Source organism: Rhinoraja longicauda, chromosome 15, assembly GCF_053455715.1.
Source record: "Rhinoraja longicauda isolate Sanriku21f chromosome 15, sRhiLon1.1, whole genome shotgun sequence".
Lineage (NCBI taxonomy): Eukaryota > Metazoa > Chordata > Chondrichthyes > Rajiformes > Arhynchobatidae > Rhinoraja > Rhinoraja longicauda.
Window position 1 is genome coordinate 26225119 of NC_135967.1, and position 25382 is coordinate 26250500.

General features: G+C 43.9%; 1 protein-coding gene across 3 annotated transcripts in view; it reads left to right on the forward strand.

The window, feature by feature from the left end:
- Positions 1–1622: 1622 nt before the first annotated feature.
- Positions 1623–25382, forward strand: part of drp2 (dystrophin related protein 2) — a 299384-nt gene continuing 275624 nt past the window's right edge. For all 3 annotated transcript variants that reach the window (XM_078412317.1, XM_078412319.1, XM_078412320.1), the window contains exon 1: positions 1623–1751. The gene's annotated coding sequence lies outside the window, so the exon portion shown is untranslated. The remainder of the gene's footprint in view (positions 1752–25382) is intronic.

The window sequence follows — 25382 nt, forward strand, 5'->3', positions numbered from 1 at the left end:
GACATGTGGTGATAAGTTAGTGTACAGGGGAGAGATAGAACAGGAGATGAGGTTGGAGGAGGTGCAAGTGAACCTCTGCCTCACCTGAAAAGGGTCAGGTGTTACATCTCCTGCGGTTGCAGGGGAAAGTACCTGGGGAGCGGGGGTAATTTAGGTGGGAAGGGACAAGTTGACCAGGGAGTTGCGCAGGGAACGGTCTCTGCGGAAAGCAGAAAGGGTGGAGAGACAGAAAGATGTGGCCAGTAGTGGGCCTGTCCCTTTACCTCCCCCCTCTACTCCGTCCAAGGACCCCTACAGTCTTTTCAGGTGAGGCAGAGGTTCACTTGCACCTCCTCCAACCTCATCTACTGTGTCCACTGTTCCAGGTATCAACTCCTCTATATCGGCGAGACCAAGCGCAGGCTTGGAAATTGTTTCGCTGAACACCTCCGCTCAGTCTGCCTAAACCTACCTGATTTCCCAGTTGCTCAGCACATTAACTCCCCCTCCCATTCACAATCTGACCTTCCTGTCCTGGGCCTCCTCCATTGTCAGTGAAGCCCAGCGCAAATTGGAGGAACAGCATCTCATATTTTGCTTGGGTAGCTTACACCCCAGCAGTATGAACATTGACTTCTCTATCTTCAAGTAGCCCTTGCTTTCCCTCTCTCTCCATCCCCTCCTCCTTCCCAGTTCTCCCACCAGTCTTACTGTCTCCGACTACATTTTATCTCTGTACCGCCCACTCCCCTGACATCAGTCTGAAGAAGGGTCTCGACCCAAACCGTCACCCATTCCTTCTCTCCAGAGATGCTGCCTGTCCCGCTGAGTTACTCCAGCATTTTGTGTCTACCTTCGATTTAAACCAGCATCTGCAGTTCTTTCCTACACATCCTTCCCAAAAGAATTCAGTTATATCAGTTAGTCTTGCTAAGGACGCCTTAGATTTACTCCCATGAAGATTCCCCCGGAAGATGACCCCAGTAGTCATTTGCATAGGCAAACGTAGTAATTGGCCCTAGTCACAAGATTGCAGCAGGACATGGCATTTTGGAAATCTCCCTGAGTTGCCACCAGACCACATATTTTGATTTTTAAATAGTCTTACCTGCTTCAATGTATCAATATGCTTGTATTTGCTCATGACTGTTTGTGTTTCTTCTTTCCTACAGATATGAGATGGTGACATGGAATGGCAGCCCCACAGTGTCAGCACATGACTCTACATAAAAAATGATGAGGACAAGAGGTTGCTTTAGCCCAGATAAGGATACCATCAATTATGTTATACGGGGAGTGAAATGCAGTTCAGGGGGGATTGGCAGGGTATGGCATTTTCTTTCTCCACAATGCTAAAATGTACCAAAAAGAAACAAGTTTTAAGGTTAATCAAAAATGTTGTTAACTTTCCAAGTGATTTGCTGTTTGGCCCATTCTTATCTCCATAATAGATCAGAATTGTTTTGAACCGATGGATGTTATACATTTTTTTTAGTTCAACTAGTAGCAGAATGTGGAAAGTCCAGTCCGGATGAACTCCATTCCTGGTTTTCCACAGCAAAGCCAGCCTTGGTGTGTGTGAATCAGGCTGGCAGAGCTGCAGGGAGCTCCTCAGTAGTACTGACTGTCAGCAGTGATGTAGATGTACAGGTACGAATGTCTGTGAGCAAATCGCTAGCTGCCACTGCTGCTCCTCAATGGAAGGCAGATTGAATTCTCTTGGTCATGCCTCATAATAGGATGCATCTTCTTAATTGACCAAAATAAAAAAGGTAAGGGATGTTAAATCATGACTAAGGATTACTGAAACATTTCTCTTTGTTGGTGATATGCTGTGATTGTCAGACATCAGTTGAATCTTGTCCACAAAAGCTGTTTTACAAAAAAAATTAACTGGTAATACAACTAGCTTTAATCAATTTTGTTTTCTGTATTCATGTGAGTTTTTAAAGCAAAATGTAGAAGATTTACATTCAGTTGCATTAATGAATCATCATAATGAAGATGTACTTCTGTAATCAGTTTGTCTTTATCCATGTAACCAAGGTTGTTTGAATTTTTATTATTTCCTCAGCAAAATAGGTTTTGCATGAATATACTGTAACCTTTCATTGCCTACAATTGCATCACTGTATAAAACAAAAACAAAAAAACCCATATATTGGTGTTTGGAGATTGTCGTGAGCTTGTTCACTCTTTGACTGTCTGGCTGTGCACATTTGCTTGGTCTGTGCTGCTTCACCTATTTAGGAAGGTTGGAGGGCAGATGCTGGCTGTTGAAGATGAGGGTGATCTGAAAGTCTTTGAGTACAGAGTGGGATTGCACAGTGCACATATCTTCATCTTTTAAATTTCAGCTTCAAGCATTGAACTGCTATCATGTCCGTCTCATCTTTTTGGAAGTGTGTCAACTCTCCACCTGGCAGCTTTGATGGAAACTCTGAAATCCTAGTCTATTTCTTTCCCTGGAGCAGGACAGTAGTTTGCGACTGGGTGGGAAAGGAAAAATTAGAGGAAGCAATAGCTGTGCTCTCAGATTAATTCTTATTGAAGAAAACAAGCTGATCATACAATCATGATTAGACTAGTAGATCCGAATAGTTCAGTTACTATAGAAACAGCATCACTATTGTTCAAGATGGTGGAGTTATGGACCACACTGTCCTCTTATATTTATGTTTCTCACAGACCCACATTGGTGATCTTCATTTGAAAAGTTGAAACTGAAAATGACTGTTTTCTAAAATCATGCCGCAGTGGAGCAAATAGAGATGCATATTTTTTCCTTGGCTTGGATATAATTCATCATTCGCTGATGATGAATTACAAGCTAGAATTTCTGTCATTATTTGCAGAAAGAGAAAACCCTTCCCCATTTGAAAGCAATCTGTTTAAATGATTTCAGCTTTTCTGCTTATCCTAATGCATTCTTCAGTCATTTATAACAACAGCTTATGAAAATTAATTGTTTCTTGTAACCTATTTCCACAAGTTTTTTTATAACGATAGGGATACTCAAAAGCCTTAAACTTGATATATGTATGACATCATTCTCTTGGCTGAATCAGGCCTGAGCCAATTCAAAGCTCATACACAAAGTGGATATCTTTCAAAATGTTACACAATTCGGTCACTTGTTCATAAAGTGTTTATCAATATTGCTTTTTTGTTAGCAATGCACACAATTGATTAGATACTGGTTGACTATAAGACTTTTAAGAGCTCAGTTAAATATTTTGTTTGGAATTTATTTTAGTTAAGTAAAATAACTAATCAACTCCAAATCAAGACGAATGTGGGACCAAGCCTTTCAGTTGTGATTAGTTATCTTGAAAGTCAACTTATATCTTCTTAATATGTGGACTTGGCCACTCCGGATCACCACCTCGGAGGCAATTTGGAGGCACGTTCTCAATGGCTGGTTGTTGCTATTTACCAGAGGAAGAACCTGGCAACAAACAAATAATTATATTTGCATCCCAATGATTGTCAACATCTATAGGTGGTAAATGATGTGGAATGGTAGTTCAAGATATATGCTTAAAAAAATTGCAAGTAGTTGTTAGAAATAAGCCAATTTATTTCTGAACGAATTAAGTATCTCCAATATTGATATTAGAAATAGATACTAAAAAAAGCAATTATTATACCAACTATTTCTTCCAACGTTTTCTGTTTTGGTTTTAATTTTCATTTTAAACCTGCCATTGGTATCAATTTCCACCTTCCTTATTGATCAAGCATTATGTCCCATTGACATCCCCAAATAAATCCACAAAATACTATTCTTTTCATAGCAAAAAGAGACATATGACCAAGAGGTTTTTTTCCCATCTCCCATTGTATCAATAATTCATTTAGCACATCTATCATAAATTAAAATCAAAAAGTGGCCAAAAAACCCCAACCATCCACTCCTCTACAAACATTTTGGTAAAACCAAAAGTATTGTGGGATTTCAGGAGATAATATCATCTTCCACTTCCATAATATCATCTTCCACTTCCATAATATCATCTTCCACTTCCATAACACTATCTCCACTCAGCTGGCATTTAGGTGGCACTTGATAAACCTACTGCTGCAAGATTACAATTCACAGAAACAGCTGCCTATGGAGTTCCAATGCAGCCAGAGATCTACCATCTGATAATTCATGTTCAGAGACATCCAATCATTTTTGTCATTGGCAAGTACTGGACCCTCAACATGACATTGATTATACTGGTGCAGATTTTGAAAATATTTATCAATATGCAATCACTTGTCTTTAAGTAGAAGACATTAAAGGTGAAATCTCATTACCCATATTACTTTGTTGTGAAGAGGGAGAGAGGAAATGAAACCAGGGAAGGAGAAAAAAATGTGGAATGACAAAAGAAAAAGTGAATGAGAAAGAAAATGTGGGCAGCTCCGGAGACGTGGGTTTCTATGTATTTTGGTGGACCTTTGTAACAAAATAGCACAGCCTCTGGCAATTTCATAGCATAAATGTACCAGACTTGTAAAGTTTATGTCACACGTGTTGCAAATATCATATTATAGAACAAAGAAATATATTTGCTGAACACTAACGATGTATTTAACAAAAAGGAAGTCAGTTATTTTCAAACTGTTTTCAGTTGACCATCGCAATTTGACCTTTTCCTGAACAGAAGAGATGATGATTTGCACACAACTAACACACTAATGATGAAATTTCTTCAATAGAAGCAATTAGCTTTGATTGATTTAATTAGAACATTTTCCCACTGCAATTTCATGCTGTGCCCTATCAGGGCAGTACAACTTTAAATAAAACTTTATTATATCTTGCATCATGAAAGTTCCCATTTGGGATCATTATTTTCAATGAGTAAATGATTCAAACTCACACCAGGTAGTATTTAAGGATCCAAATATCCAACCTTTCCAAATGCTGATGTGACATTCAATTGGGGACTCGAGTTTGGACAATGTACATACTGAATGGATGGTTTACTTCCCAACACTGAGATTAAAGGATTGGACTGAAACTTCCTGTCTGGTGTTCTTGCCAGCCTCACTTAACTGGACTGTGTGAGATACATAGATACATAGACAATAGGTGCAGGAGTAGGCCATTTGGCCCCTCGTGCCAGCAATGTGATCATGGCTCATCATCCGCAATCAGTACCCCGTTGCTGCCTTTTCCCCATAACCCTTGATTCCGCTAGCCCCAAGAGCTCTATCGAACTCTTTTCAATGCATCCAGTGAATCGGCCTCCACTGCCTTCTGAGGCAGAAAATTCCACAAATTCACAACTCTGTGTGAAAAAGTTTTTCCTCATCTCAGTTCTAAATGGCCTACCCTTTATTCTTAAACTGTGGCACCTGGTTCTGGACTCGCCCAACATCGGGAACATGTTTCCTGCATCTAGCGTGTCCAATCCCTTAATAATTCTAAATGTTTCTATAAGATCCCCTCTCATCCTTCTAAATTCCAGTGAATAGAAGCCCAGTCGCTCCATACTTTCATCATTGACAGTCCCACTATCCTGGGAATTCACCTCGTGAACCTACGCTGCACTCCCTCAATAAGGAAGAACAATTTTACTGGGTGAGGACTCAGTAATAACATTCAGGTAGCATAGTGCAGGGGACCCATGCTGATAGCGATAAGTACACAAAGTATCACAAAACCAATATAAATAGCACTGGTCTCACCCAATTATTGGGAAGCCACCAGATCCAAGGAATAAGTCATAAATCTAATTTGGATTTGTAATGATACTGAAAAGTTCACACTCCATGCACTTACACTTTTGAACTCAAGTACTCTAATACTTGGAGCAAAAAAACAAAATGCTGGAGGATTTCAACGGGTCAGACAGCATCTGTGAAGGGAATAGACAGGCAAAGTTTCTGAATGGGACCCTTCTTTAGACTGCTATTCACCTGCCGTTCAACCATGTTCTGACTCAGACTCACTATTACAGCCATGTGTCTTTCCTCGGAATCAATCTGAAGAAGTGCCTGACCTGAAATGTCATCTGTCCAGCATCTTCAGTTTCTTGTGTCTAATACTTTTCGTGGACAACCCCCTCCTCAGTCCATAAAAAATAAAAATTTCAAAATTCCACTGCATGATACAATAAACCCGTTTGCCTGTCACCCCCGTGCTCACTGGTATTAACATCCTCTCTCCCAATGCATTCAGTTCAAAATAATCATCTTCTCAAGATTGCTCAATGCCTTTCCTTCGTTCTAACTTAATAAAGTCCTCTAATCTATCCTTCGAGGCATCCACTCTCTTTTAGCTATGTCAGAGATTTCAGTTTTCCCCAGAAATGCCTTTTATTGTGCCTTACGTATCCAACTCTAAACTTTACAAGTATTGAAAGAGGAAGTAGATACTTTTTTAGGAGAACATGGAATTGAGGCTTGTGTGAAACTGCACAGAAAAGGCCGATGAAGCTTTGGGCAGATCAGTCATGATCACATTGAATGGTAGGGCAGGCTTGAAGGGATGGGTGGCTTATTACTGCTCCTATTTTCTTATGCTTTTATATTCAATGTCAGTCATCATTCAAGCTCCTGTTTCCTGTCACAATATTCTATTTTATGCCACCTATTGACAAAACCACTTGGAACACATATTTACATTAGGGAACTATATAAATGCAAGTTGTTATGCAATTGCCATGTTGACATTAGATTTTAGCTTGCATTTTAATCTTTGTACTATTCATCCATTTATGGGATATAGGTATCACTGAAAATGTCTGGCCAGCACTTTTTGTCCATTTTTAATTGCTCTTGAATTGAGGAAGCAGTTAAGAGTTAACCAATCATCCACTTTAATGGGTCTAGAGTCATATACAGATGAATCAGGGAAAAATGGCCCATTTCAAATGGCTACATTTATTTTGTTTTCGACAATCCAATGGTTTTATGGTTACTGTTACTGAGGAGTAAAATTTTTTTCAAAGTACTGGAGTAACCTAATGGATCAGGCAGCATCTCTGATGAAAATGGATAAGGTGATGTTTCGGGTCGGGACCCTTCTTCAGAGTGATTGTGTTCTGATTTATTAAGTGGTATCACTCATTTTGAATAAGGCAAAGTTTATGAACATTGTCCTTAAAGTAAGTGTGGATGAATGTTGCCGCAGATTCATATGAATTAGAACCCAGTGCAAGTTATTGATAGGCACAGTTTCACAGCTGATTGCTCTAGGTCTTGCTTCTATTGTCTGGATACATCAATGACTTGGATGCATCCCCAAATTTGCAGATATTAGGAGCAACAATATGTACAAAGATAACGGCAAGGGGATATGATTAACAAAATGGGCATGTACTATGTGGATAGACACTCCTCTCCCCTCTCCCCCTCCCTTCCCTCCTTCCTCAACTGAAAATCAGTTAACCAGTTCCACAGTTCGCAATGATGGATCCCTTTTGGGATCACACCATGGCTGGGCAACAATCAGCCTATCAGGAAACCTATCTGCCTGAGATCATCTGTTGTCACCCCTAATTTGTCCTGTTTTTTCTTACTTTCAGTTGCTCTTTTCCTGGATGCTGCACGACCTGCTGAGTGTTTCCAGCATTGTCTGTTTTCATTCAAGTGAAGGCAATGTTGGGGACAGAGGAGGTGATAGGTTGTCATGGGGTGAAGGGTTGTTGTTGGAGCATGTGTGCAAATAAGGGGTTGTTACAAATCCTGAAAGGATTCTACATATAGGAAATCCACAAACTCTTTTCCATGTTCACGAGCCAGGTCACTTCTGGCTAAATCAGGCAGAAACAAATTTCAATTGCCACATGAAGGTTTGATTTTGCATCCTGTGCCATTCACAGTCTAACATGTGGAAAAGTGAATTTTGCAACTCTGGCACCAAAACATGCTCCCTATGCCATTTAATGTCACTGCATATATTCAAACACATCTATTTGTAAGTTTGTAATATGGGTCTCAGTAGGCACTTCCAGTCCTGCTAAGGGAAGGTTTTGAGGCAGTGGAGAAAGTAATGTGCTGTAGCGACCATAGAGAATGGTCCAGGTCGTCGAACCCTCGGATTGGCCAGCGAGGTCACGTGGGAACGCGACCATGGGGATTGGTCCAGGGAGCGACATCGCTGATTGGCCAGCGATGTCATGTGCGCGTTTGGCGCCCGATTTAGTCAGTTCGGCGAAGTCTTCAAGGAAGACAGTAAGTTTGTATTGGTTGTCCTGTACCTTGTTGTTTAACTCTGTATTCGTATATTGCGGCTGCAATAAACTCCTTCTACAACCAACAAGTTTCGGACTCGCCATATTGGTGACCCCGACGTGATCTGGACGATCACCGACTGAGCAGGAACCCGACGCCTCGTTGACGATGACCGAGCAGGGCACACCGGAGTCAAGCGCGGCAGGCGTTCATCTTCCCTTGTTTTGGACGCACGCACCGCAAGCTTGGTTTATCCACGCCGACGCTCAATTCCATATAAAGAAGGTGTCGGACGAATCCACGATGTACTACTACCTCGTCAGCGCTCTATCGCCGGACACAACCAAGCGCGTGATGCGGTTCATCGTGAATCCACCTGCGGAAAACAAGTAAGAGGCCATGAAGAAGGTATTACTGCGAACCTTCGGGTTTAATAAGCATGGTGGTGCGGCAAAACTTCTGCACCTACCGGATCTTGGAGACCAACTGCCTTCCGTCCTCATGGCCGAAATGATGATGCTAGCCGGTGAGCATACGGATTGCCCTATGTTCGAACAGGCATTCCGCGAGAAACTTCCCGAGGATGTCCGACTGCTGCTCACGGATTGTTCTTTTAAGGACCCCGAAGCATATGCAGCGAAAGCGGACGCGCTCATAGCGGCAAAAAACAAGGCAAGTGGTTCAATCAACAAAGTCTCGACATCGGTGACCACGCCACAGCGACGGCAAGATGGCGCCACGTCTCCCGCCAATTCTCCGAAAGCCCGCCAAAAAGATCCGCACAAGCGCGGCTGGTGCTATTATCACCTACGATGGTGTAACGAATCCCGCAACTGTCGTTTGCCTTGTACCTTCGCGGGAAATGCCTCGGCCGATCGTACATAGGGGCAGTTACGATTGGCCAGAACCGGCGCCTCTATGTCCATGATCGATTCACGGACACAGAATTTTTGGTAGACACGGGAGCCATCGTCAGCATAGTGCCGCCGACCGACCTCGAAACCAGATCGGGTAAGACAGGTCCCACCCTCATCGCGGTTAATGGCAGCCCAATTCGCACTTTCGGTACACGGAAGATGTCCCTTGTGTTAGGCCTCCGCACGTACGAATGGCCATTCATCATAGCCGACGTCAAACAAGCGATCCTGGGCGCAGATTTTCTCTGGGCTTTTTCACTGGTTCCTGATGTCCGCGGTAACGACCTCCGACCCTCTGCCGAAGATGAGCACGTCGCTCCGACAATCGCCTCCTCGCCCAGCCCTACTGTCCAGGCCGTCGTCGCGGCCCCCGACTCGTATGCTGCGATTCTGGCAGAGTTTCCAGAGCTGCTCATCCAACGTTTTGACACACCTTCGGCTAAGCACGGTGTGGTCCATCACATCCGCACCGAAGGCCCTCCCGTTTTCGCTCGGGCCAGGAGACTACCGCCAGACAAACTGGTGGTGGCAAGGGCGGAGTTCAGGAAGATGGAGGAAATGGGAATTGTCCGTCAGTCTGACAGCCCGTGGGCCTCGCCGTTACACATGGTCTCCAAGGCATCTGGGGGGTGGAGACCATGTGGCGATTATCGGCGTCTCAATGCTGTCACCACGGCTGATCGCTACCCCATACCGCACCTACAGGATTTTTCATCTGGGCTGGAAGGAGCGGTGGTGTTTTCCAAAATCGATTTGGTGCGAGGATACCATCAGATTCCGGTGCGACCGGAGGACATACAGAAAACTGCAACTATTACTCCGTTCGGGTTGTTTGAATGGTTGCGTATGCCTTTCGGTTTAAAGAACGCGGCACAGGCTTTCCAGCGACTGATGGACCGCGTGGGCCGGGGTTTACCCTTTTTGTTTATTTATTTAGACGACATCCTGGTCGCCAGCCCCTCAGTGCAGGAACACCAGGCCCATTTGCGGACCGTGTTCCAGCGGCTCCAAGACCACGGGCTCATTATCCAACCCTCCAAATGTCAATTCGGCCTGCCTGCTCTTGATTTTCTAGGGCACAGAATTACTCCTGCCGGCGCCTCCCCTTTGCCCGAGAAGGTGGAGGCTATCCGGGCTTTTCCCAGGCCCACCACAGTAAAAGGGCTGCAGGAGTTCGTAGGCATGGTTAATTTCTACCATAGGTTCGTTCCGGCAGCGGCGCGAGTCATGCGCCCACTTTTCCAATGCCTTGCAGGGAATCCGGTAGAGTTGTTGTGGTCCCCGACCGCAGAGTCGGCTTTTACAGCAGCTAAGGCAGCCTTGGCAGACGCCACCATGTTGGTCCATCCGAGCCCCTCCGCCCCCACGGCCCTGACGGTTGACGCCTCTGACGTGGCGGTGGGCGGGGTTCTGGAGCAGCAGGTCGGTGGCCGTTGGCAGCCTTTAGCATTTTTCAGCCGGCAACTAAATTCGGCCGAGCTGAAATATAGCGCATTTGACCGAGAGCTTCTGGCTCTCTATTTAGCTGTTCGTCATTTCAGGTACTTCCTCGAGGGCCGCCCATTTGTGGCATTTACGGACCACAAGCCATTAACATTTGCTTTTTTGAAATTGTCTGACCCATGGTCGGCCCGCCAGCAGCGGCACCTGACTGCTATCTCCGAATTTACCACCGATGTCCGTCATGTCGCGGGTAAGCTTAATGCCGTTGCTGACGCCCTGTCTAGACCTGCTTTTCCCCCTATTTCGGCCGTGGACTGCGAAGTGGATCCCCAGGAGCTTGCGGAGGCACAGCTCCTAGCGGATACCGTTTCGGCTTACCGGTCCACCACATCGGGATTGAAGTTGGCCCAGGTAGCTTGTGGGTCGGAGGGCACGAAAGTCTGGTGCGATGTTTCTCTTCCCCGTCCCAGGCCGGTAGTACCGCCCACCCTTCAGCGCCGGGTTTTCAATGCCATTCATGGGCTGGCGCACCCGTCCATCCGCTCCACCTCTGCCCTGGTAGCAGCGAGGTTTGTCTGGCATGGCCTGCGGAAACAGGTAGCGGGGTGGGCACGTTCCTGCGTGCCCTGTCAGACCGCTAAAGTCCAGCGCCACGTCCAGCCCCCCGTACAGGATTTCGAGGTCCCGGCTGTTCGTTTTTTCCACATCCACGTGGATTTGGTCGGGCCTTTGCCTTCCTCCCGGGGCTACACCCACCTCCTCACGGTGGTGGATCGGTTCACCCGGTGGCCAGAGGCTTTCCCATTGTTTGATATTTCGTCAGCGTCTTGTGCTAGGACTTTGGCCCTTCATTGGGTAGCTCGTTTCGGGGTCCCGGCAGTTATTACCACTGACAGAGGGCCACAGTTCACTTCGTCCCTCTGGGCCGCGCTGGCAGAACTGTAAGGGTCCAAGTTACAACCCACGACTGCATATCACCCCCAGGCAAATGGACTCGTAGAAAGGTTCCACCGCCAACTTAAGGCGTCCCTCAGTGCAAGGCTTGAAGGCCCAGACTGGGTAGACCAACTCCCTTGGGTTCTTTTGGGCATCCGGACTGCTCCTAAGCCAGATCTCGGTGCGTCGTCTGCAGAGCTAGTATATGGCTCGACACTGCGAGTACCCGGAGATCTGTTTCCGGACCCTTCAGACCTGCTCCCTACAGTCCCATCAGTGTTAGCATCTCTCCGGGAACGGGTGGGCTCCCTGGCTCCAGTTCCGACTTCACGTCATGGGTGTCCCATGGTACATGAACCGTCTTCCCTGAAGGACTGTGAGTTTGTTTTTCTGCGTAAAGATGCCCATCGCGCCCCGTTGCAGAGGGTCTATCAAGGGCCGTTCCGGGTTTTACGTAAGGGAACGGCTACCTTCACCTTAGACATGTGCGGCAAGAGTGAGCTTGTCTCGGTGTCCCGGCTCAAACCTGCCCATTTGGACCCGGATCAACCAGTCCTGGTCGGTCAAACCCCTAGGAGAGGCCGACCTCCGTTAGTTCCGCCCAGTCTGGAACCCCCCGTTCCGACAGTTCCTCCAGGACCCCCCGTTCCGGCAGTTCCTCCAGGACCCCCCGTGCCGGTAGTTCCTCCAGAACCTCTCGTTCCGGCTGTTCCGCCAAGTCCGGAACCTCCGGCTCCTGTGGTTCAGGCTGTCCTTCTCCGTACTCGTTATGGTCGCGAAATCCGGCTCCCTGCTAGGTTCCGCACCTCGGGTTCTGGGGGGGGTCATGTAGCGACCATAGAGAATGGTCCAGGTCGTCGAACCCTCGGATTGGCCAGCGAGGTCACGTGGGAACGCGACCATGGGGATTGGTCCAGGGAGTGACATCGCTGATTGGCCAGCGATGTCATGTGCGCGTTTGGCGCCCGATTTAGTCAGTTCGGCGAAGTCTTCAAGGAAGACAGTAAGTTTGTATTGGTTGTCCTGTACCTTGTTGTTTAACTCTGTATTCGTATATTGCGGCTGCAATAAACTCCTTCTACAACCAACAAGTTTCGGACTCGCCATAGTGCAATTTTACTGCTCACTGGAATGCTATTTAGAATATAGAAATGCAAGAAAGTATTAGATCATCACAATTATTTATTATGTTTCCAATTTGCTGTGGGATGAAAGATAGTAAAGGAGAGAACGGATAGGGCACAGTAAATAGGAACAGACTGCATCCAATGTATGAAAGGTCTAAGAAGAGCTCATAGCTACATGATTAAATGTAAGAATTGGAGCAAAACAGAGATAAAAATACAGTGTGCTGTGAAGTTGTGAGTTAGCGATTAAGGCAGAGAGAGGTTTAAAAATAGGCTAGATGGGGGGGGGGGGGGGGGTGAAGAAAAGAGAAATTTACGAAATTAAAGGCAGCTATTCTACCCCTGCATCACTGTGCCGCCTTTTTTATTCAGCCATTTAGCTCCCTTTTGAATGCTCAAATCGAATCTGCCTCTCTGGTAGTACATTCTAGACCTAAACCATTCATTGCTAAAATATGGTTTTCCTCACTCCACTTTTTGGTGCTAATACCAGTTGCCATCCTCATGTATTTTCTGGTTAGCATTGCTGCTTTATTAGAGGATAACAACAGACCAACTGGGCATTTCTGCATCGTGACCTCTATGTAGTTATGAGGTCTCCAAATAACTTTATTATTTTTAAGTGGGCTGCACCTTGTTTCCTCTCTGCCCATACTTCCTATCCTGCAAAGGAAAAGTCACACAAATAAAAAGACCTTGACTTTCAAAAAACCATGTCATTGAACGCCAATTTATACTTGTACTTTTCAATTGGAAAGTCAGCAGAGAAAAGGAACACTGAAGAGTTATTAGAGACCTTAAATGGACCAGATTAGCCCACTAAAGTGAAAGATAATGACCAACAAGGATGTCGAACCACCTTATCATTCAACTGACATTACCACTGCCACTTCCTTCATCACTGGCATTCCTGTGGTCACTATTGACCACAAATTTAACTGGACCAGGCATATATTATAAAGTAGCTGAAGAGACTGGGTACATTGTGGGGAGTAACTCACCTTCTGACACACCATAGTCTTTCTGATACCTTCACCTGCCTAGGTGAATGTAACATCAACGACTCTCAAGAGACGTGATACCATCCAGGAGGTCTTGTATACCATCCAAGACATCCTGCTCGATCAGCACTCTGAACATACATTCTCTTCACCATCATTAAACGACTGCGATGGTGTGTACCAGTGTGAACCAGCATTGCAATTACTTGCCTAGGTCATTCCTATCCAGACCTACAACTTCTTCGACAAGTGAAGACCAGGGAATCATGTGCACAGAAACATCACCTTCACTTGCAAATTCCACTACAAGTTACACACCATATTAATTTGGAAATATATAAGCATTCCTTCATTGTCACTGTCTTTAATTCCTGGAACTCCCTCCCCAACAGTACTATGGAAATATCTTCACTAGAAGGACTTCAGTGGTTCAAGAAAGAGACTTGCCTCCACCTCCTCAAGAGTAATTTAGAATAGGAAATAAATGGTGGCCTATTCAGTAATGCCCACATCTCAAAGAGTGGCTTAAAATAAAGCAAGTTGAAAGTATTTAGGAATAATTCCATGTGTTTCATAGCAGAGAAGGAAAAAGTGTTGCAATGGGAATTAATTCAATCAAAATTTGTTTTATAATCTGTATTATAAACACGATGCTGCTGGAGGTGAAGCTACATTTTCATTATCAAAGTGTTTATAATTTACAGTAGCATCACTCCAGTCATTGTAAATGTGGGCATCACTCTTGAAGGTGACCAGATTATATAATTACTGTTGGGTTGAGCAGAGGAAGTGCCACCATCATCCACGTGATCCTAACATAGAGCCTTTGATACCTCAAGACTTTTCTGAGATACTGACAAATGCAGTGCTGTCAGCAGGAGGAATTGTATTTGATATTGGACAATGCTTCACAAAGCAGTTTGCCAGATGAAATGTAATATAACTGGGTTCAAATGAATGCCACGCAAAGCTACACGTCTTTATTGCCTCTTTGAGAACTTCAAAGGAATTTATGTAGGCTTTCGTGCATATTGAAATGCATTATTCTCTTCAGGCAGTCCCTTGGGATCAAGGAAGACATGTTTCTTCTCCAGTTCTGTAATTCCTTAGGTAGCTGATGAGGCCAATATGGGACCCTCAGACGCTTCCACAGATTGGGCAATGGGTATTTGATGAGGCAGGTGACTTTGTATTGGTATAGAAAGGAACTGCAGATGCTGGTGTATACTGAAGATAGACAGAAAGTGCTGGAGTAACTCAGCAGGTCAGGCAGCATCTTGGGATAAAATGGATGGGTAACATTTTGGGTTGGAACCTTCTTCAGACTGCTTCAGGTCCTACTATTCTGCCTTGTTCCCTTTTTGTGCAGCGGGGTAAAATTGGTATTTCTCCAATCTTTTAGGACCACTCCTGACTCTAGTGATCACTATCAATGCCTCCACAATCTCTAAAGCCACCTCTTTCAGAACCATAGGGTGCAGTCCATCTGGCCCAAGTGACTCAGCCCTTTCAGCTTCCCTAACACTTCTCCCTAGTAATAGCCACTCCACTAACTTCCACCCCCTGAATCTCTTGAATTTCAGGCACATTGCCATTGTGAAGACTGATGCCAAAAAGTTATTCAACTCCTCTGCCATTTCTTTATTCCCCATTATCACTTCTCCTGTATCATTCTCCAGTGGTTCAACGTCCACTCTTGCCTCTTTCTTGCTCTTTATGTAACTGAAGAAACTCTTGCTATCCTCTTTTATATTATTAGCTAGTTTACCTTCATATTTCATCTTTTCTCCCCATATTGTCTTTTTAGTTACCCTCTGTTGTTCTTTAAAAGCTTCCCTAATCCTCTGGCTTCCCACAAATCTTTTCTATGTTATAGGCCTTCTCTTTTAGTTTTATACTGCCCTTGATTTCCCTTTCTTTCTTCCTCTTTGGAATAAAAAGATCCAGCATCACCTGGATTATTCCCAGAAATTCCTGCAATTGCTGTTCCACTGATATCCCTGCTAGGGCCCCTTTCCAGTCAACCTTGGCCAGCTCCTCCCTGATGCCTCTGTAGTCCCCTTTGCCCAGCTGCAATACTGACACATCCGATATCACCTTCTCCCTCTCAAATTGCATTTAAAAACTTATCATCTTGTGGTCACGATCTCCTAATGGTTCCTTTACCTTGAGTTCCCTAATCCAATCCTGTTCATTACATAACACTAAATCCAAAATTGCCTTTTCCCTGGTAGGCTACAAGCTGCTCAAAGAATCCATCTTGGAGGCACTCTACAAATTCCCTTTCTTGGGGTCCAGTACCAACCTGATTTTCCCAGTCTACCTGCATATCGAAATCTCCCATGACCACCGTATCATTGCCTTTTTTACATGCCAATTTTATCTCCTGATGTAACTTGTACCGTGCATCCTGGCTACTGTTTGGGGGCCCTGTAAATAACACCCATTATAATTTCTCAGCTCTGTCCACAATGACTCTACATCCTCTGATCCTATGTCACTCCTATATCCTGTGACAGTCAGCAGTGAGCCCCCCCCCTCCCTGCCCCCTGCAGTTACCATAATCAAACAAGTCTTCTTTTCTAAAGGTGGTGATCCAAAGATTAATTAACCACACATTCAAGTGTTCTTCAATTGGAAATTCCGCTACGCCCTCTGGAGGCAAATTCCAACAGGAAACTAAAGGTCAGATGGTGCAAGGACCAAGTGCAGGGGATCCAGCAGCTTGCTGATAATGATGATACTCATGGATCCTTCAGCTGTATCAAGATGATTTACAGCCAAAGCAAATGCCCACAAATGAGTCCAAGAATGAGGTGAACCTATCCAAAACACTTTCTGGGCACAAGAAGTAACACTTTAAAAGACACCTCCACCTTGAATTTGTTCCTGACATAAATAGCCTTGAGTTCATTTCACAGTAAACTATCCAAGCCAACGTTATCACCACATCTGATTGACAAGAAAACCATATAGAACAAACTGCTTTAAGAGGGCATCAAAGAAGAATAAGGTGACGTGCCTCAACGACTATCGACCAGTGGCACTAGCATCTGTGGTGATGAAGTGCTTTGAGAGGTTGGTTATGGTGGATATCAACTCTTACCTCAACAAGAACCTCGACCCACTACAGTTTGCCTACTGTCACAACAGGTCAACGGAGGATGCGATCTCACTGGCTCTCCACTCCACACTGGACCACTTGGACAATAAAAACACTTCCGTCAGGCTATTGTTGAAAGACTACAGCTTGGCATTCAATACCATCATCCCCTCCAAGCTGGTTACCAGTGTCCTGGTTGTGTTGCTCCTGGGTTTGGCCAAGCTGGCCATCCGCGAGCCACGGCACCAGGTGGAAGAGGGCTCTGCCCGAGCCAGCTGCCTGTCCCTTTTCCAGGGTTACGTCCGTGCCCGGGTGGTGTTAAAATGGGACTACAGGCTGTCCACCAGGGCGCCCTGGGGGATTTCCGGGACCGCTGGGCACAGCATGGGGTTGAATGCATCCTTGACAAGGATTGTAAGATAGTTGTACAATAGTTTATTGTTTGTCTTGTATTATGATGGTGGGTACTGTTTTGTTTTATTGTATTGTAAATTTTATTTTAATATTTGAATAAATATTTTTTATTTTTTAAAAAGCTGGTTACCAAGCTCACGGAACTGGGTCTCTGCACAGCCCTCTGCAATTGGATCCTCGACTTCCTCATCCACAGACCACAATCTGTTCAAATTGGCAGAAATACTTCTTCCTCATTAACAATCAGTACGGGAGCACCTCAAGGATGCATGCTCAGCCCCCTGCTCTACTCACTCCATACTCATGACTGTGTAGCTGGACACAGTGCAAACTCCATCTTCAAGTTCGCCGACGACACCACGGTTGTTGGACAAATTACAGATGGTGATGAGTCAGAGTATAGAAGTGTGATCGACCGATTGAGCAAATGGTGCCAGCACAACAACCTGGCTCTCAATATCAGTAAAACCAATGAACTGATTGTGGACTTTGGAAGAGGAAGGATCAGGACCCACAATCCTGTTTATATCAACGGGATGATGGTGGAGAGAGTCATAAACCTCAAATTCTTGGGCGTGCATATTTCTGAAGATCTTTCCTGGACCCAGCACATTGATGCAATTATAAATAAAGCACATCAACACCTCTACTTCCTGAGAAGGAATTAAGGAGATTCGGTATGTCAAAGAGGATTTTCTTGAACTTCTACAGGTGTACTGCAGAGAACATATTGACTGGCTGCATCATGGCCTGGTTCGGCAACTGGAACGTCCAGGAGCGGAAAAGACTGCAAAAAATTGTGAATACTGGCCCGTCCATCACTGGCTCTGACCTCCCCACCATCGAAGGGATTTATTGGAGTTGCTGCCTCAAAAAGGCAGCCAGCATCATCAGAGACCCACACCATCCTGGCCACACACTCATTTCACCACTGCCATTGGGAAGAAGGTACAGGAGGAGCCTGAAAACTGTAATGTCCAGGTTTAGGAACAGCTTCTTCCCTACAGCCATTAGGCTATTAAACACTACAACCTCAAATAAGCTCTGAACTACAATAGACTATTATTATTATTATTATTATTACACTACTATTGTTTGTTTTTTGAGTATGTGTATGTGCATATATGTATATATTTTTTTCTCTCTCGTTTATCATATTATTTACAGTGTACTATATTTGCATATTCTGGTGTGCTGCAGGAAGTAAGAATTTCATTGTCCTATCTGGGACCTATGACAATAAAACACTCTTGACTCTTGAATTGTTGCCAAACATTTTCTTTATGAGGATAGTGCCTCTTTAAAACCATAATACGCAGTTGTTAACAAAAATATCTTTAGAATATAAGAACCTAAAGAACTAAATCGTGTACTATTAAAACCAATGTACAGCATTGCCAGCAAAATGATAGAAGATTTCAAAGCAAGTGCATCATCATTGCAACTGATTGTATTAGTATAATCTGGACCTGTGCTGTAACTGATAGTAAACAAGAAAGCCAATTGAACTGGCAGGCAAAACTCTGACTATCAGCTGGAATCAGGCCTCCAGGTATTTTGGCATAGGAACTGTCCAATTACAGATCAAGGATAACACAAATCACATCAACCTTAGGAGTGGTCCAGGTGCAGATAAGTGTTGATTGCCTGCCGGTTTAAGCTGATGTAAGCTGTTTTTCTTGCAGCCTTCCTTTGGAGGCTGGACTACCATATAAACAAGGCAAGAGACTAATCTCCTAAGGCAAACAGCAGAAGTCAGCATTGGGTAACATCAATAGCCAGGCCAAACTTTTGAACACCATGATACCCAAAATTATGCCACGAGGCTTCAAATAATTCATCTGGTTGTATAAATTCATTAAAATTTGCTTACTAGAATCACAGAACTAATAGCTCAGAGCAAGGCCACGAGGCTCATCATATTCATGCCAGAAAAAAAGTGCTGTAAAGAGTGCTAAATCCTGCATTGGCTCTTGGGCTAACCCAAGAGGTTGCAGCATATCAAATGCTTATGCAGGATTTTTTTCTGTCTGCACTATAATGGAGTCATAGATTCATACAGCATGGAAACAGGCTCTTCGGCCCAACATACCCACACTGACCAACGTCCCATCTACACGAGTACTAGGGCCATATCTCTCTAAACCTATCCAATCCATGTACCTGTTCAAATGTTTTTTAAACATTGTGATAGTACCTGCCTCAACTACCATCTCTGGCAGCTCATTCCATACTGTACCTACCACTCTTTGTGTAAAAAGGTTGCCTCTGAGGTTCCTATTAAATCTTTCCCTCACCTTAAACCGATGTCCTCTGGTGTTTGATTCCCTTTCTCTCGGTAAAAGACTCTGCACATTTATCCCTCTGATGATCTTATATACCTCTATAAGATCACTCCTCATCCTCCTGAGCTCCAAGGAATAAAGTCTTAGCCTACTCAACCTCTCCCTTGAGTCCTGGCAATGCCCTCGAGTCCTGACAACATCCTTATAAATGTTCTCTGCACCCTTTCCAGCTTCACAACATCTTTCCTATATCAGGGTGACCAAAACTGAATACAATACTCTAAATGTGGCTTCACCAATGTCTTGTACAACTGGAACATGACCTCAATACTTCTATACTCAATACTCTGACTTGTTAAAAGCCAATGTGCCTAAAGCCTTCTTGATCACCCTATCTACCCGTGACACTACTTTCAAGGAACTATGTACCTGCCCTCCTGGATCCCTCTACTCTACAACACCGTAGAACCGTGGCATTCACTATGTAGGTCCTGCTATGGTTAGACTTCACCAAATGCAACACCTCGCTCTGCTCTGCATTAAACTCCATTAACCATTCATCGTCCACCTGTCCAACCGATCAAGATCCTGCTGCAATATTTTACAACCATCTTCACCATCTACAATACCACCCACTTTTGTGTCAATTGCAAACTTACTAATTGTGCCTTGTATGTTCTCATCCAAATCATTGATATTGATAACAAACAGCAATTGGCCCAGTACTGAACACTGAGGCACACCACTGGTCACAAGTCTCCAGTCCAGAAAACAACATTTCATCATCACCTTCTGCATCCTTCCATGAAGCCAATTTTTTTCTATCCAGTCAACTATCTCTCTTTGGATCCCTTGTGATCTAAACTGCGAGATCAGACCCGGGAGATTTGTCTACCTTCATTTGCGTCAGGACCGTCAGCACCTCCTCGACCATAGTACTGACTGTTCTCAAGATACATCCATTGAAACCCCAAGTTCTCCAGTCCCCATGTCTTTCTCCACAGTAAAAACGGAGGAGAAATACTCTTGAGACCTTGCTCACCTCCTGAGGCTCCACACAGAGTTGACTGCTCTGATTCCTGAGGAGCCCCATTCTCTCTCCGGTTACCTTTTTTCCCTTAATGTACTTCTAAAATCTTTTGGGATTATCCTTAATATTAACTGCTAGAGTTATCTCCTGTCCCCTTTTTGCCCTCCTGCTTTCCTTTTTTAGAACGCTGCTTGGCTCTTGAAACTCTCACATTTTAAGCAGGAAATTCCAGATGGCAGCCACTTTAAGAGTAATAATATTTTTCCACAAATCTCCTCTTATTCTTTGACCAATTATGTCAAAGGTATGTTCTCTTGTTAGTGACCTTTTCTAAGAGACAGGTCCTTCTGTTAATTTTGTCGAGGCCATGGGGTAATTAAGGTCTATTTTATAGACCTTAATTACATCTTCTCTCAGCTTCACCTGTACCAGTCTTCCAAACTCACACAATTAATATCCTCTGGTCCTCGCACCATCATTGGAACTATTCCTGCACCTTCTTCACACTGAAATATAATGCATATTCCATTGGAAATGTGCCTATAATGTGATGGGGATCTTGAATCCCATGAAAAGAGGAGCATACTGCTTTGAAAGGAGAATGTTGAAAGAAAATAAATTGTCCTACATTAATCATGAAAACTTCAATTTTGTGATGGTACCATTTACCACTGTTGAGTTGTAAGGAATGGATCAAAGCTGATCTGTTTTTAATCATTTTACCTCTGCCACGGGCTATGTTTAGCTTAGTGATGCAGCAGGGAAAAGAACCCTTTGGCCCACCAAGTCCATGCCGACCATTGATCACCCATTCACACTAGTTCTAGGTTATCCCACTTTCTCATTCACTCCTTATATATAATTTACACTGGTCAATTAATCTACAAACCTGCATGTCTTTGGGATGTGGGAGGAAACTGGACCACAAGGAGAAAACCCACGCGATCACAGGGAGAACATGCAAACTTCACACAGACAGCACCCGAGGTCAGGATCAAACCTAGGTCTTTGGAGCTGTGAGGCAGCAGCTCTACCAGCTGCATCAGTGTACCGTCCAAAGGCGGTAATAAATATCTGTAGTAAATAACTTCATTTTGTGAGGGTTAAACTTTGGCTTTAAGATATGTTGAATTTCAGACTCATTAACATCAGATCTGACAATTGTGACTCAAATAAAATAATTGCTGTAAATGTTATTCATTTTATGGCATTTTGAGAGAGGAGAAATTGGGAAGAGTCAAAAAGACCAGGGTTGTGGGTGTGTGGAGATGTAAGCACCTGCAAGTTCCCCTCCAAGTCACACATGTTGCTGACTTGAAAATTGGTTCTCAATCTTTCATTATCACATTTGAAATTTTAGTCATTCTTTGTCAGTGCTCATGGGAGTACCTTCTTTACCAAGAATGCTGCATTTTAAGAAGGTAGCTTCCCACCAAATTCTTTATTGCAGTTAGGAATTTGTGGCTTTACAACACCACATCACATGGCAGGATTATGTTTTGTCTCAGAAGCCAAAATTAATGCTTATATCTTCATTGAGTCATCTAAAAGGAATCACAACATATCCAAGGAAACTAATGCCATGAAGTCAACGGTTTGAGGAAGGTGCTGGAGAAATGGAGCTGGATGATGTTGGAAGCTGATTATATCTTTCATTGAGTCATCTAAAAGGAATCACAACATATCCAAGGAAACTAATGCCATGAAGTCAGCGGTTTGAGGAAGGTGCTGGAGAAATGGAGCTGGATGATGTTGGAAGCTGATTATATCTTTCATTGAGTCATCTAAAAGGAATCACAACATATCCAAGGAAACTAATGCCATGAAGTCAGCGGTTTGAGGAAGGTGCTGGAGAAATGGAGCTGGAGGACGTTGGAAGCTGATTCCACCCCTGCAGATGATGTTACAGCAATATGATGATAAGGAAGAGAGATTAGATCAGATTTCAGAGCAGAGATGTGATGTGATATACCAGACGTTCTGCAATATAAAATGAGATTATAATGTTGCAGAGGAAAATGGCAAGATCCTAGTTAGGACAAATAGTTTTTGTGTGTTGGTTTTACATCGGTGAACTGAAAAATCTGACCTTAGAAAACACTGAGATCATTATCTAATCAGTTTTTATGTGCAGGCCATTAACGCACTCTTGAGTTTTAGATATGTGATTACTGTGCAGACTAAAGGAGATAATATAAAACTGTCAGTGGATCACTACAGGTGCACTGGACCTGAAAGAAAAGGCTGTTTGTAAATAGAAGTGCTTTGCAGAGATTAAGAGACTTGGTTCCTTGAAATTGCCAGTCAATACATGAATGGATAACTAGTGCTCATAACCGTTAGTCTTTAATTAATTATAATAATACTTTAGAAACTTGAGAAGTTGCCCCAGTATTTAATTTACAGATACATGAAAGGTACGTTCATCTAACTTTTGTTGCATTTTCCAAAGTAAAGTAATGTACATGTGATAACGTTTTGAGGAATGGAAAATATTGATCGTAAGTAGAATTTAAAAGTAATTTATTCTTTACTTTTATATTTATCCCTTTAACACCCATCAGAAAAAAATCATAACTCAACTAGTCACTAACAACTTCCCAGGTTAAAATAGTATGAAAATAATAACGCAAAAGTAAAATACAACAGATACTGAAGCTCTGAAATAAAAGCAGGGACAGCAAGAAGCACTCAGCGAATCGGGAAGCAGTTGCAAAGAAAAATATTAGGGTTAATATTCAGTTTTATGACCTTTCATTTGATAAAAGGAATGAAAGATAACTTCCGTTCTCCAAGCCCCCACTCTCTTATCTTTACCATGCATGTCCAGTCACTCTACACTTCCATTTCCCACAAGGATGGTCTTGAAGCCTTCCATTTCTTCCTCGACTGTAGAACCAGCCTACTAACACTCTCCTCCGCCTAGCAGAGCTGGTGCTAACCCTTAACAACTTCTCCTTTGACTCCGCCCACTTCCTCCAAACTAGAGGCGTAGTTATGGGCACTCGCATGGGCCCTAGCTATGCCTGCCTCTTTGTCGGGTACGTCGAACAATCCCTGTTCCGGACGTACACTGGCCCCATCCCCGAACTCTGCCTCCGCTACATCGACGACTGCATTGGTGCTACCTCTTGTACGCATGCAGAACTCACTGACTTCATACACTTCACTTCCAATTTCCATCCTGCCCTTAAATATACTTGGACTATCCCCGACATCTCCCGCCCGTTTCTGGACCTCACCATCTCCATCACAGGAGACAGACTAGTGACTGACATCTACTATAAACCCACTGACTCGCACAGCTATCTGGACCACACTTCTTCCCACCCTGTCTCCTGCAAAAAGTCTATCCCCTACTCCCAATTCCTCCGTCTACGCCGCATCTGTGCCCGGGATGAGGTGTTTCACACTAGGGCATCAGAGATGTCCTCATTCTTCAGGAAACGGGGCTTCCCCTCTTCCATTATAGATGGGGCTTTCACTAGGGTCTCTTCTACATCCCACAGCTCCGCTCTTGCTCCCCCTCCCCCCATTCGTAACAAGGACAGAATCCCCCTCATTCTCACCTTCCATCCCATCAGCCAGCGTATCCAACAAATCATCTTCCAACATTTCCGTCACCTACAACGGGACCCCTCCACTGGCCATATCTTCCCATCCCCTCGCCTTTCTGTGTTCCGCAGAGACCGTTCCTTCCGTAACTCCCTGGTCCACTTGTCCCTTCCTACCCAAACCACCCCATCCCCGGTCAGGATTCCCAACGTTATGTTTATGCAAACTATAGAATTCAAAGGCATGAGTAGAATTAAGGCAAGTTACATTGAATAGTTTTGACATTGCTGCCTTTCATAATACCTGGAAAATTATGATCAGCTGACTGCACTAAATTAAATCTCAGCTTTCCTTCTAACCCTGGATGAAATTAATGATCCATATTTTTGATGACATAAAACATAATTTGAAGAAGAAAATAATCTTCTGCTTAAAGGGCAGTTGCTTCTTCATGAATCCAAAACAAGTGCCTTCTCACCATAACTGTCAATCTCTACTATGTCCAGGAGCATTAATGAATGTGTTATCAACTTATCTAGACAGCAACAATCTTCCCTGGTCAGTTATTCAAAAACATATTTCTAACATCTAACATCTGAATTGTTAAACTCTTGTCACTGCTGCTTGAATACTTCACTATTGTGAATTACTTGCCTGAATCAATCTTGCAATTTCCTTCATAATCACAATAATGTAAATTAAGTGCTGAAATCGGTTCTCTTTTCCAAGACGTATAAGATAATTAGGGGATTGGACACATTAGAGGCAGGAAACATGTTCCCAATGTTGGGGGAGTCCAGAACAAGGGGCCACAGTTTAAGAATAAGGGGTAGGCCATTTAGAACGGAGATGAGGAAGAACTTTTTCAGTCAGAGAGTGGTGAAGGTGTGGAATTCTCTGCCTCAGAAGGCAGTGGAGGCCAGTTCGTTGGATGCTTTCAAGAGAGAGCTGGATAGAGCTCTTAAGGATAGCGGAGTGAGGGGGTATGGGGAGAAGGCAGGAACGGGGTACTGATTGAGAGTGATCAGCCATGATCGCATTGAATGGCGGTGCTGGCTCGAAGGGCTGAATGGCCTACTCCTGCACCTATTGTCTATTGTCTATTGTCTATTGACAATCAAATGCAAATTTTATGCTTCCACCTTGGCATAATCTCCTGAAGCCTGAAACTAGCTTTATTGTTTAGTCTCTGGTCTCTCACGAAAGGATTATCCTTTTATATTGTTCATAATTGCTGACCACACTGCATTTTATATTCTAGACTGACTGGGAATTTCAAGTAGTGTCGGAAAATAACTGCAGATGCTGTTACAAATCGAAGGTATTTATTCACAAAATGCTGGAGTAACTCAGCAGGTCAGGCAGCATCTCAGGAGAGAAGGAATGGGTGACGTTTCGAGTCGAGACCCTTCTTCAG